This window comes from Lithobates pipiens, unplaced genomic scaffold, assembly GCF_037356315.1.
Source record: "Lithobates pipiens isolate NorthernLeopardFrog02 unplaced genomic scaffold, aLitPip1_a1.2 Scaffold_23, whole genome shotgun sequence".
Lineage (NCBI taxonomy): Eukaryota > Metazoa > Chordata > Amphibia > Anura > Ranidae > Lithobates > Lithobates pipiens.
Window position 1 is genome coordinate 96273864 of NW_027507785.1, and position 13114 is coordinate 96286977.

General features: G+C 44.1%; 1 protein-coding gene across 6 annotated transcripts in view; it reads left to right on the forward strand.

Annotated features, from left to right (window-relative positions):
- Positions 1-13114, forward strand: part of BICD2 (BICD cargo adaptor 2) — a 138667-nt gene that overhangs the window by 875 nt on the left and 124678 nt on the right. The gene's annotated exons all lie outside the window — the stretch shown is intronic.

The following is a 13114-nucleotide window of genomic DNA, read 5'->3' on the forward strand; positions in this document are numbered from 1 at the left end:
GGCCCCCCCCCCCTGCTATATACACACTACACGGCCCCCCCCGCTATATACACACTACACGGCCCCCTACCCGCTATATACACACTACACGGCCCCCCTACCCGCTATATACACACTACACGGCCCCCCTACCCGCTATATACACACTACATGGCCCCCCTACCCGCTATATACACACGGCTCCCCTACCTGCTATATACACACGGCCCCCCTACCCGCTATATACACACTACACGCCCCCCCCGCTATATACACACTACACGGGCCCCCCCCCCGCTATATACACATGGCCCCCCCGCTATATATACACGTCACTGCCGCCCCCCGCTATATACACGACACTGCCGCCCCCCGCTATATACACGACACTGCCGCCCCCCGCTATATACACGACACTGCCGCCCCCCCCGCTATATACACACGACACTGCTGCCCCCCCCCCCCATATACCACACCAAGGAGGTGAGACACACGGGGGTATATACACTACCCCATATATGTATAGATCTATCTTACACTGCCCCCTATATACCAAGGAGGTGAGAGAGAGAGACTGAAGATATATATAATATTATACACTGCCATCATATATACCGTACAATGCCCCCTATAAATACCAGACCAAGGAGGTGATAGAGGGAGAGATCAGGGGCATATACTGTATATATACACTACCCCATATATACCCACCACACCAAGGAGGTGAGAGACTGGGGGGCATATACATACCATGCACTGCCATCATTCACCATCATATAGCATGCCAAGAATGTGAGAGGACTAGGGAGGAGGGGAAAACAAGGAATCCTATACAGTACCAAGAGCACGGTATAGGACTGGCATCATAGATCATACCATACCAGGGACATATCACAGGACTGGCATCATATACCATACCAGGGATCATGCATTACATTGGGAACACTTCACAGGGCCTACATGCCACCATGCCATACATTGCCATCACATACCATACATGCGTTACCTACATATACCATGCATTGTCATCATGCATTACACCAGGGAGGTAAGAGTAGGGCAGTCTGGGCACTGCACACAACTGGCATCATATAATACACCTGTGGCACTGCACAGGACTGCCATCTTACCTACCTTCTACCACACTTGGGGCACTGCACAGTTCTGCCATCGTATACCACTTACCACACCAGGGACACTGAATACACTGACTTCTTGCGCTAAATTACACAAGGGGCACTGCACAGGACTGCCAACATATACCAACATATTGCCATCATATATTACACCTGGGGGCCACTGCACAGGGCTAGCATAATCTACACTGGCATTATATACCACATTGGCGGCTCTGAAGAGATCTTATATCACATAATACACTAGGGGCACTGTAGACACTGCCATCCTATATTACACCAGAGGCACTGCAGAGGGCTGGAATCATGCCATATTTCACACCAGAGACACTGCTATCAGTTCATGTACCCTGCCAGGGGCACTGTATACACTACCATCATCCCTTATACCACACCAGATGCACTGCATACACAGCCATCATCTTATATGTCCCACCAAGGGCACTGCAGAGAACTGACATCTTGTATACCACATCAGAAGTACAGCAGACATTGGCATTGTATACCACACCAGGGGCACTGCTTACATTGCCATCATCTCATATACCCCGCCAGAGCCACTGCTGTCATTTAGTGTTATCACACATAGTGCCAGGGGCACTGCATTTACTGGCACTATATCATGTACCCTTACCAAGTACACTGCAGACACTGGCATCATGCCACACAATCTTCCTGATACACTATAGAAAATGGCATATAGCTTGCCTGTGGCACAGCAATGCACAGGCTTTATATGGTATACCTGCCAGGGTCACAGCATACACCCCCGCTTCATATTTTATACCTTACCAGGGGGCACTGTTATTATTAATCTGGTCTAATCCCCTGACCTTGCCAGGGACACTTCATGCACACAGTTGTCTCCACCACTCTTTTCACACTTGCCTAACGATTTTGTTCAAGCTGGTGACCCCAGTCATTCTGCCCGTCATGTATACTGCCACGTCTTTCTTATCTCTTACTGTATCACCTTACCGGTCACATTCACTGTCATTTTATTGAGGGCATTCTGTGTTGGTACAAGCAGTGCCCGTGGTGCCATTGGTGATGTATTTTGCTGGCCTCGTACTGCAAGGCATGCTTTGGCATCCATTGCCTCTTATACAGTCACTTTCACCTTAATCCCGTAGAGATCTTCCTGCCAGCAGATACATTAGACAGCAACATTCCTGAGTGTTGACCCGTTGTATGCTGGCATCTAATGTCACTCGTTCACACCCGGCTTGGATCTACAGGGACATTTGGAAATGCTCATTTTTTAATACTTTATTCAAACATGCAAAAATGTATATAATATGTCTGTGTAGAGATCTTACAGGGAAGGCAATCTGATGTGACACCTTAGGCCAGCTAAGCCCTCCCCCTTCACATTGGCATTGCTGGTACTTTGACATTGGCATTGTACTAGATTTTTGTGTGAACTTGAGGTCGTTTGCATCCTTAATGTAAGGAAATCTTTTATTTTAATTTTTTTATTGAGGTTTCCTATACTTGTACACTATAAAGCATACTCTGGGAATGTCACGGCAGCACTTGTAGGGTTAACCATTTCCTGATGTTGACGCAGTGTCTTTAGTCATCATGGAAAAACATGGATGTGCTAGGTTTGCTGCATGCCGATTGCAGTCATTATGCTGGAACAAACCATTTCCATAAAATAGGGATGATCGAGCCCTGTGGCACAGTGTGTTGCACAGTGAGGGTCTGATTTCTTGGAGCGTTTATCCATGGTGCGTCTCGCCAAGTCATCCTTTTCTGAAATAAGCCAGCTCAGATCTGCAGTCCCCTTTGCTGTGTGTTTGGGAGATGTGGCATCATCCTGTGCGAGCTGGGAGTCTGCGCACACCGTCCGCCTGCCCTTCCCAAGACATCTGCTCGGCTCCCAGCCCCCCTCCATCCTCCTATGGATCAGGGGCCAGAGAAGAGAACAGGCCTGGAAATGCTTCATCAACTGATACAAGTCATCTGTGTCCTCTGCGTTCTGCAAAATCTTCTACATGGCTAAATATAGCTCCACTCTTCTAGTCTGTGTTATCAGAGGAATTTAATATGCGATATGTTTTCCTGTTTATTTCCTGATTGTCCTTTTACCAGGATTTTGCGGTTGAGATTTAGATTATATTTGTGTTTAAACAAAGTATACATATGAGAAAAACAGGAAAATACGTTTTTAAGTAGGAAAAATGTAATCCTTTTTTTGCAGATGTGATCTGTGGTTTTTGTTAACCTAAAAATAAAAATCCTGCTTCTTTTTAAAGTATTTTATACAGCACAGTGCTTGTGCTGTGTCATTTGGCCCTCACCAGTAATACCTGGCTGTTCTTGCCAGTTTTTGCCTTCCCTTTTTGTAAATTGACCACTGTATATCATGGCTGCTGAGCCCAGACACCGTGGTCAGTTTACTAGCCTCTGTCATCGGCAGCTCTATTCCCGGCTCTCCTCTGTCTTTTCCCCTACCTCCCTGTTAGCTCCATGCCCGCCCCCTCTCTCCTGCTGCTCAACTTGGGGTTAAATTTACATTATCTTCTCAGTTGATTCATGTAATGTCCTCTGCGACTGCTTTTATATGAAACAAATGCAGCTATATACCAGTTTACAGAGTGCCAATCAGTGTTAACGTGTCCCGCCATCTCTCTGCCCTCTCACATGACCGCTGCAGCGGGCAGGGGCGCCTCTCTCCTCCTGACTAACATCATTGGGGGAATGTCGGCCTCGCCCACGTGCAGCTGTCAGGCCGAGAGAGGAGGGACAAAGGGGGTGTGTGTATTTTTTTATACAGTACTGTAATCTGGTTCGGGGTTACCGCTTATGTTTCTGAAATCCCAACCCGAGCCAGACTCGGGATCACCGCCAGGGAGGTTAAAATGTTAAACCTCATATAGTTTGTTGGTTGTCTTCCCATTTCAACAAAATAAAAAAATTTAAAATTGGAAAGAAACATCTTCTGATCTTCTGGGTGGCTCCACTGCTTTGCAGGGTCTCCCTGGAGCCACGCCGGCATGCACGCTCCCATTTTGAACAAAAGCTTGACTCGTGGGCACTCTGTGCGCCCACAGTCTGCAGGGAAGCAGCACAGAGACTTTGTGGAGATCTCTACAACAGCTAAAGTAGGTGATTGTGTGACCACCTCCTTCTGAAAATGATAGTTACCTGACTAAAAGGCCTCATACACACACACTGAATGTTTTTACAGCTGCTGTTTTTGACGTCAGATGTGTGTGTTTGTTTTTTTTTGTTTTTTTGTTTTTTTTCAGTCAAATATCAATAAAAATTCCCCATCATGTTATCTTATGTATCCATGCACACATAGGCTGTTATCAACTGTTTTTGATGGGTGTTTTTGAGCTGTAAAAAAATAAATAATTTAGTACATTCTGAGAAGAGGTTTTTCAGCTGTAAAATTGCTCTAATGTCAAAAACACGGCTCACTGGCGTTTTTGATCCCATTTGATAAAAAAAAGCGCAAAGCTACTGGTGTTTTTATAATGTCCAGTGTGCATGAGGCCTTAATCTGATACTCCTTGCTTTAACCAAAACAAGGTTGTTTGTGGGGTGATTTTACTAAAACCGGAGACATCAGAATCAGGTGCCGCTGTGCATTGTAGCCAATTGGCTTCTAACTTGAGCTTGTTTAGGTAAACGTTGGAATCTGGCTACCATGGTATTTTGGTAAATACCCTCCTTTTGATTCTGACGTTCTTGGTGTGCATTGTGGCCAGGCAACTAGCATTTCTGAGGAAAGCTTTTTTTCGTTTTTAAATATTCATATCTGCTTTGTAAATCTACACTGTTGGCTTTGTCTTTAACGAAATATGTCCATACTTGTTTCCAATTTTATCTCCTAAAAGCCGCTCGCTCAACACCGCATCTCTGAACTTCTGATCAGGGATTGTGCAGAGTAGCTGTTGCGTAAAGGTCACATGACTGATCTATCTGCATCCACAAAATAGTATAAACAATCCCATGTTTTTACTAATAAAGAAGAATAATTAGTCTGAAATGCCCATTTTTACTATCTACAATGCGGCTGTATGGTACATGTTGTTTCTTTTACCAGCCCCCAGCATGGTCTTTGTAGGAGGAGGAGTCGGGGCCTGACGTGCATCTCTGGGTTTCTGAGCTTCCAGTGCATGTAGGCTGTAGTCTAAGGATCAACCGATTATCGGGGTTTTTTTTTTTTTGTTTTGTTTTTTTTCATGCCCGATACCCGTTTTTCGGCTGCCTGCTGATATTCTGTAGATTTAAACTTTTTTATTTTTACTGTCCTTTTTTAACTAAAAAAAAGTTTTAATCGCTTTTATTGCTGTCACAAGGAATGTAAACATCCCTTGTGATAGGTACCGTTTATGGAGGGATCTGGGGAGTATACACCCCCAAACCCCTCTTCTGCACTTGAAAGTATTCAAAATGTCAAGATCAGTGTTTTTTGAATACTTTCTATTTTTTTTAAACTGGCGCCTTTAGGATGACAGTAATCCAGAAGTGATGTCATGACATTGCTTCCAGGTTACTAGATCAGAGGCCCAAAAAAAGCATTGGCTTTGTTCAGGTCTTTGGCCAACCGCCGGACATGGTGGGACGGGAGAGCCCGTGCGAGCAGTGTGGTGGTGGGGGGGGGCGCATACCCTCCCGCTGCTTGTAATAACAGCCAAGCAGCTGCTGAGCCTCATCAGTTGTTGCAAAAAGGCTGTCCGCCTGCTCTAACCAGTACCGGGGTGATAGCGGCATGCAGCACCCCAGTACAACCCCTTGAAACACTATCGATACGGTTTTTTGTTACCGATGCTTCAAAAAAGTGAATATTGGCCGCCAACAATTGGTTGACCCCCCCTACTGTAGTCCCAGCCAGGAGCACTCCTAAGAGTGCCTCCAAGGGATCCTGTAATGGCTAACACACATAAGAATATCGAATGAATGATCGTCTGTTTGTTTTTTTATTTTATTTTGCATGCTAGTATCCTGTTGAAAAGCAATAGATTGGTAAAGTTACGAAAATTGTATGTAATGTATTGTAATGTATTCTTTTCATTTCCAAGCATGCTTGGTCTTCGATCGCATGATTTTTTTTATTTTTATTTTTTGTACAAACACTATATTACCTTGTTTGTTCTGTTTATCCTCGTGGTAATTTTATCCCTTTGAATATTTTCGCATGAACTGTCATGATCGGCTCCTGAAAGCCGTGTACTGATCAGATTATCAGGCAATCTATATTAATGCATTGATTTTACTAAACCACACCCCCACGCCTACTTGCTTACCATAACTTAAATTACATTTTCCTGGGCCCCATTATGTCAACATAAGGGCCCAGGAGGTGAGAGAGGAGTAGTTCAATTTTATATTTATTTTTTTACTTGGGGGTGTGGCGCGTATAAAATCGGTGTCCCTGCGCCTCTGTGGGGGAGGGGGTGTGGAGGCCCATCATGAAGGCTGTACAGGGCCCCATGATTTCTGAAAGCGTCCCTGATACTATGCATAAGGCTGTAGAGCCATCCTAAAAATCGACATGAAGGAAAGTCATATTTTATAAGGACATTTAAAAAGAAGTGACAAGCTGCAAGCAAAAAGCAGACCCCAAGGAGTGTAGATAAAAATGTATGATGTTCACATGGACTGAGTGCTAACCAGCCTCTGCAAGACTAGCATCCAAACAGGCCTGAGCTCATCCCTATTGGTAAACTTCAATTATATTACACTTTTTGTTTTTTGAGGGTTTTATACATATTATTCCAACTGTATCTAAAAATGAGTGTCAGCACAGTGGGGTGGATTTACAAAAGTCAAATCGATTGTGCAGTTGCTCCAGAGTTTAGTAAATGAAGAAAAGGTCTGCTGACTTCCATCATCCAATCATGTGCAAGCAAAACTGCTGTGTGGTTCCCCCCCTTCCTTCCTTGCATGTGATTGGGTAATCCTTGCAAAGTGAAACTTTACCTCATCTACAAAGCTCTGGAGCAACTGCACTTGCATGCACAGTACAGTCAATTTGCCTTTTTAGTAAACCCATCCAATCTGGTTTAAAATGTAAACCTGACCTCGGCAAATATTGATACAAATTACTTTAAAGAATACTGCCAGGCATGGTAAATGGTTACAATTATTCAGTTTGGACCAATGTAACCATTGCTGCTGGGAAATGCTACTTCAGTGATCTCCACCAGCTTTTAGGTACTATGTGGAGTGCAGTATGCTTTGCACTCTCTGAATGAATGCAAAGTGTTCTGTGATTGGATGAGGTAGAGAGGCAAGGTGGTGATGTCCTTCTGTATCGGGGCGGCCGCTCGGCACGGAACATGGAAGCAAATGGTGATCACTGGAGCCAGATGTGGCTCTTTTGATGGCTGCATCTGGATCTCACCTCTCAATCCCCGGATTGCACGCTGTGCCGATCCGTGGATTGAGCCCATAGGAAAGGCCGCAGCTATGGCCGAGCTCCGGAGCTGTGGCCATCTTGGTACACCCGCGGTGGCCTAGGTGAGCGGTGCGCTGACGTCATAATCACCCTCCTGAACTGCTCATGGATCTGCCTGCCTGTGTAGTGGTAAGCAAGCAGACAATCGTAGGGGAGATGTGAATATTACAGTGGGGGAGATGACGTGGATATTACAGTTATAATTGAAATTAGTCGATTAAAAAAAAAAATTTGTTTTAAACATATTGTATGGCTCTCGTGGAATTACGTTTTGAAATATGTGGCGTTCATGGCTCTCTCAGCCAAAAAGGTTCCTTACCCCTGTTCTAGAACATCTTGGTATTACTGGATTTAAATGACAGGCCAAGTCATGGCTGTTAAAACGTCAAAATGGCTATTAAAGGACACGCCTACAAATGTGTTCATGAAACATAATGATAATATGACACAACTTTTATAAAAATAATGAGATGTAACAGGATAATTGTTTCCATCAATTAAAGCACACATGGATTTGCATGCAACTTATCTGAATGTTGAAAAGCTTCGTACTAAACGAAATAGAATATCCCTAAAATGTTCCGATTATGTGACATTGCTATACTTGTAAAATAGCTGTAATATCTATCCTTGTCATGAAATGGCTACAGTATGTACCGGCCATAAAAGAAGGCATATTATCATATGTTCTATCTGGAACACACTAATGATGTCTGCTATGAAAGTATTTGTTCTCTTCTCCGTGTCTCCTGGGTTTATTCCTGCTGAGAAGGCCGCAGCAATAGTTATTTCTGGATGTTGTAGAAAAATCTGTATTTCCCGACAGTTTCTTCTTATCTATATCTCATACCAAGCACTGGCCCTTGAGCTCTTGTGCATCCTCTATGGTTCATTAGAACTTTGATAACAAGCTGGTATTTCGGGAATGTAAAGCTTTTTAATGACAAGAATTTGAGGCTGCATAGACAAGGCAAGTCACATATTTTCTGGCGACACATCATTGCTGAGGGCCAGGGAGGGTTTTCACCTGCGGGCTCATCCTGTGTTTAAAGTTGACAACCATTCTAGAATTACTGTATGAACATTTAACACCTTGAGATAAATGTATGGCACAATATTTAAAGTGGGGTACCCCCTAAAAAAAAAAAATTAAAAGTCAGCAGCTACAAATACTGCAGCTGCTGGCTTTTAATAATCGGACACTTACCTGCCCCAGGGTCCAGCGATGCGGGGGAACGAAGCCCCCCCCTCGCTCCCCGCTCCGCTCGCGGCGCCGTCATGCATACTGTGGGCACCGGCTGTGGCTTCACAGCCGGGCACCCACTGCGCATGCGCGAGCGGCGCAGGGCGCCGTGATACGCTGTACAGTCACCTGGGACACGTGACAGGTCCCAGGTGAATGTGCGGCGCGAGGGGAAGTGATGTCACCAGCCTGGGCAATGAAGAAGGCAGACTACGAGGGACCCCCTAGCAACCGGTATTTAGAGGTGAGTAAAAATTTTTTTTTTTTGCCAATTATTATTATTTATTTTTTTTAAGAATTTTAAGTAGTTTTATTTTTTTGGTGGCAACACCACTTTAAACACTGACCGGACTTTGAGGCAGACTAGGTCCGACGGTTTTCCCAGCAGACTTTCGGCGGAGGTCCGATAGACTTGGCCACACACGACCGGACTAAGTCAGTTGGAAAATCGTTAGTTTTGCCGTAAACGTGACTAAACAAGGAAGTTCAGTAGCCAATGGCTGCCCTTGCGTTGTATTTGGTCCGTTGGACTAGCACACAGACTAATGGTTATCCTGATTTTTAGTCCGCTGGACTTGAGTCCGTCGAATAGATTTGAAACCTGGTTTATTTCTAGGTCCGTCGGACTTTTTGGGGAAAAAAAAAAAGTCTGCTGGAGCCCACATATGATCGAGTTGTCCGACAGATGCCGGTCCGCCGGACAGTCCGATCATGTGTACGCGGCATAACAGACTGGGTTATATGTATTACCTTGGGGAGATGCAGACTAGAATACTGCAATCACTGAGCAGCAAATCATATCACCTGTGATGTATTTCAGTTATCTTGCAAACCTGGCCTTTTGGGCCCCTTTCACACTGGGGCTGTGTGGGCGTCGGCGGTAAAGCGCTGCTATTTTTAGCGGCGCTTTACTGTCATTTACCGCCCCAATAGCTCCCGAAAAAGGGTTAAAACCGCCCGCAAAATGCGGCTGCAGCAGCGCTTTGCCGGCGGTATAGCTGCGCTGCCCCATTGATTTCAATGAGTAGGAGCGGTGAATTCACCGCTCCAAAGATGCGGCTAGCAGGACTTTTTTCATTGTCCTGCCAGCGCACTGCTCCAGTGAAAGCGGACTGTTTTTTTTCAGGCGCTACACAGGCGCTATTTTTAGCGCCTGAAAACCACCTTGGTGTGAAAAGGGGCCTAAGTGGACAGGGTTGATGATCACTGCTCCAGTTGACCAGCGATTAGTACTGGCAACTGTCAGCTGTTTACCAGGGTTGCAATACTACTTATTTACTAAAGGAACATCCACTTTGCACTGCAAGAGCACTTGAAAATGTCCTTGGAAGTGCAGTCGCTGTAGATCCAAGGGGGACATAAAAAAAAAAAACAGCATTTCAGCTTGCACATGATTGGATGATAAAATCAGCAGAGCTTCCACTCATTTCAGATCTACCCCTTAGATTTAGGCTCCATGCACACTGAAGCTGATAAACTGCAGTTTATTGGCGTTTGGGCGTTTTTTGTAAAAGCCCATAAACTCCACTCTATGTTAGCCTATGTGTCCATGCACACATGGACGTTTTTCAGCTTTAATGAGCAGTGGAGTTTATGGGCTTTTTTCTGAACGCCAGAAATTCGCGTTCAAAGTGCCGTTTTTCAGCGGCAAAAAACGACAAACGCTCATTAACGCTCGTTCATTAGTGTTCGGCATTCTTTTTTTCAATGCATTGTGGGATTTTTGGAGTGTCCTCTGTGTATTTTTATAAAAAACGCCCATTAACGCTAACGCTGTAAAACGCTCATTAACGCTAGTATAAAACGCTGTTAAAAGCAGGTTTTTCAACCAGCGTTTTCTGCCAGCAATCTGGCGTCCAGAAATAGCTTTTTTGAGCTTCAGTGTGCATGGAGCCTTAGAGCGACTGCACTTCCAAGTGCACTTGCAGTGCAATGAGGATTTGCCTTTCGTAAAATAACCCCCATTGTGTCACTCGGCTCCCCTCATTCTGTCAACGATTTTACCAGCATCAGGACATTGTTTGTCAGGCTTTGTAATCACAGGGCACAGGTAGCATGTGGAAATGAGTGGCAGCATGGGGTGGATTTTACTAAAGGCAAATAGAATGTGCAGTTGCACTCATTTTTCCCCAAGGCTTAGTGAATGTGGTAGAGCTTTGCTGATTTCCATCAATTATGTGCTACACTTTGAGTGCGGTTACACTTATTGGGATGAGAACCCTACCTACCTTTCTTCTCCAAGACATGTATTTGCCTGCCCCCTGTTTGATCTGTACCAGTTTTTTTTGGGGCTCCACAGCCTCTTAAAACTTTTTGCCAGGCTTTTGCATATTTTATGCCACAATCCTATAGAGAGTTTTTAATTGGATTCTGTGGAGAATTGAATGGAGATTTTTGGCATGCATGACCCAACAAAGTTTTAGGGAAATGCAGTGGAGAGCCAAGGAGGCTGCACAGCTGAGATTAAGGCTCGGTTCCCACAGGGGCGACTTGTCCAGGCGACTTGGCCGCCTGACAAGTCGCGCTCCGTTCTGTACTATGGAACCGTTCTAATAGGAGCGACTCAAGTTGCTCCAACTTAGAAAAAAGGTTCCTGTACTACTTTTGGGGTGACTTCAGGCGACTTGCATTGACTTCTATACAGAAGTTGTTTGCAGGTCGCGTCTGTGAGTTGCGCTGCAAGTCGTGCAGCCCCTGTGTGAACCGAGCCTTAAGGTTGCAATTTGCAAAGGCAGAATTTTTTTTTTTTTTTTCCGGAGTTTACAACCCTTTTTTAAGGTGGACAGGAGGATAGAAGCATACCTTACCCATTTTATTCATAAACCTTTTAAAAAGGAAATAGTTTTGGCTGAAGTTCTAGTTTAACTAGAGTGAATCAACCATGAATACAATAGGATATCAGGAAATGTGTAGGAGTGGGAAGTGATTATCTGGGAGGTAAGCTTAATAATAATTAATAATAATTTGTATACACACTTGCGTTTATTGTCTGTGCTAAACTTAAATACACCAAGTGTTTTCTTTATCTGTACTCCCACTAAAACTCATTATAGCTGTTTTCTCCTAGTCCATGTTGATAAATTCATGAAGAATGTACAATTTGTTTAGAATTAAACTTTGCTACCAGCTCACTGAACATAATGAAAAATATGATAGAACAAGTCTGTCCCCTCTACACCATACATGCAAGATAGGCATTGTCATCGGGTCTTTGTGGTGTTCTGCTCTGTGGATGAATGCATTCTGTAGCTGGCACGGACTAGCTCATTGCTCAGGTTGTCACCATAGAAACTCTAATACAAATCCCACTTTGCTTCTAACAAGACAGCAGGGGTATTTGTCGAAATAACTTCACTGAGCCCTGTGGGTGCACATCTTACTCACTGAGCTGCTCCGCAGTGCTTCCATTCTGATTGATCTGGAATGTGTAGGATTAGTCATATTCCTGTGTGACCAGAGGGACAGACTTTTTTATATATATCTATATATCTGTGTAATGCAAGTTGGCAAACCAGGGTGTCAAAAACAAAACTAAGAACTCCTGCACTAATATTCCATTTGTTTTCTATCACAGAACAGAAATGAAAAGATATGCAATGGTTTGCTATAATGAGCAACCACTTTTTTATTTTATTTTATTTTTTATTTTTTTATATAAAGAAAGGGAAAAAAAAAAGTGGTTGCTCATTATAGCAAACCAGTTTTGGGTGAGTTGACCCTTTAAGACGACTCTATATACAAGAGTTGTCCTCTGAAAAACTATTAAACTAATATAAATTATTATAGAGGATTTATATAGCGCCAACAGTTTGTGCATCGCTTTACAACATGAGATTTAGTTAACTCATTCATAGAACTCTGTGACTGAATGACGTGACTGTGTGGGGGGCTCGCTCTGTTTTAAAATTTTGACAGTGGGTGAGGGGAGAAGATCTCCCACCCACTGTCACAGGGAGAAGGGATCGGGGAGAGAGGAGGCAGGAGCTGTAACTTGTTACATGTTCGGTCCACTCTAAATACAGATTGAACATGTAACCTGTTTCAAAGGCAAACATAACATTTAAGCTAGCCATACACTGTTAGATGTATTTTTTTCAGTCTGGTAAACAGCGTAATTAGACGATTCCCCATGCTGGACTATTGTATGCAGACGGCTGGCAGAAGCTGTTGTCTGAATACTTGGATGCAGCTGCCGTTCAGCTCAAAATTTTCCAGCAGGCTCATTTGGATTGATCTACTTTTTTTGTTGAATTGAACTGTACCAGCGGGGTCATCCACTGAACAAATTGTGGCCAGTTCACCAGGAACCAGCTGATCGTTTCTGAGTGTATTGCCAGA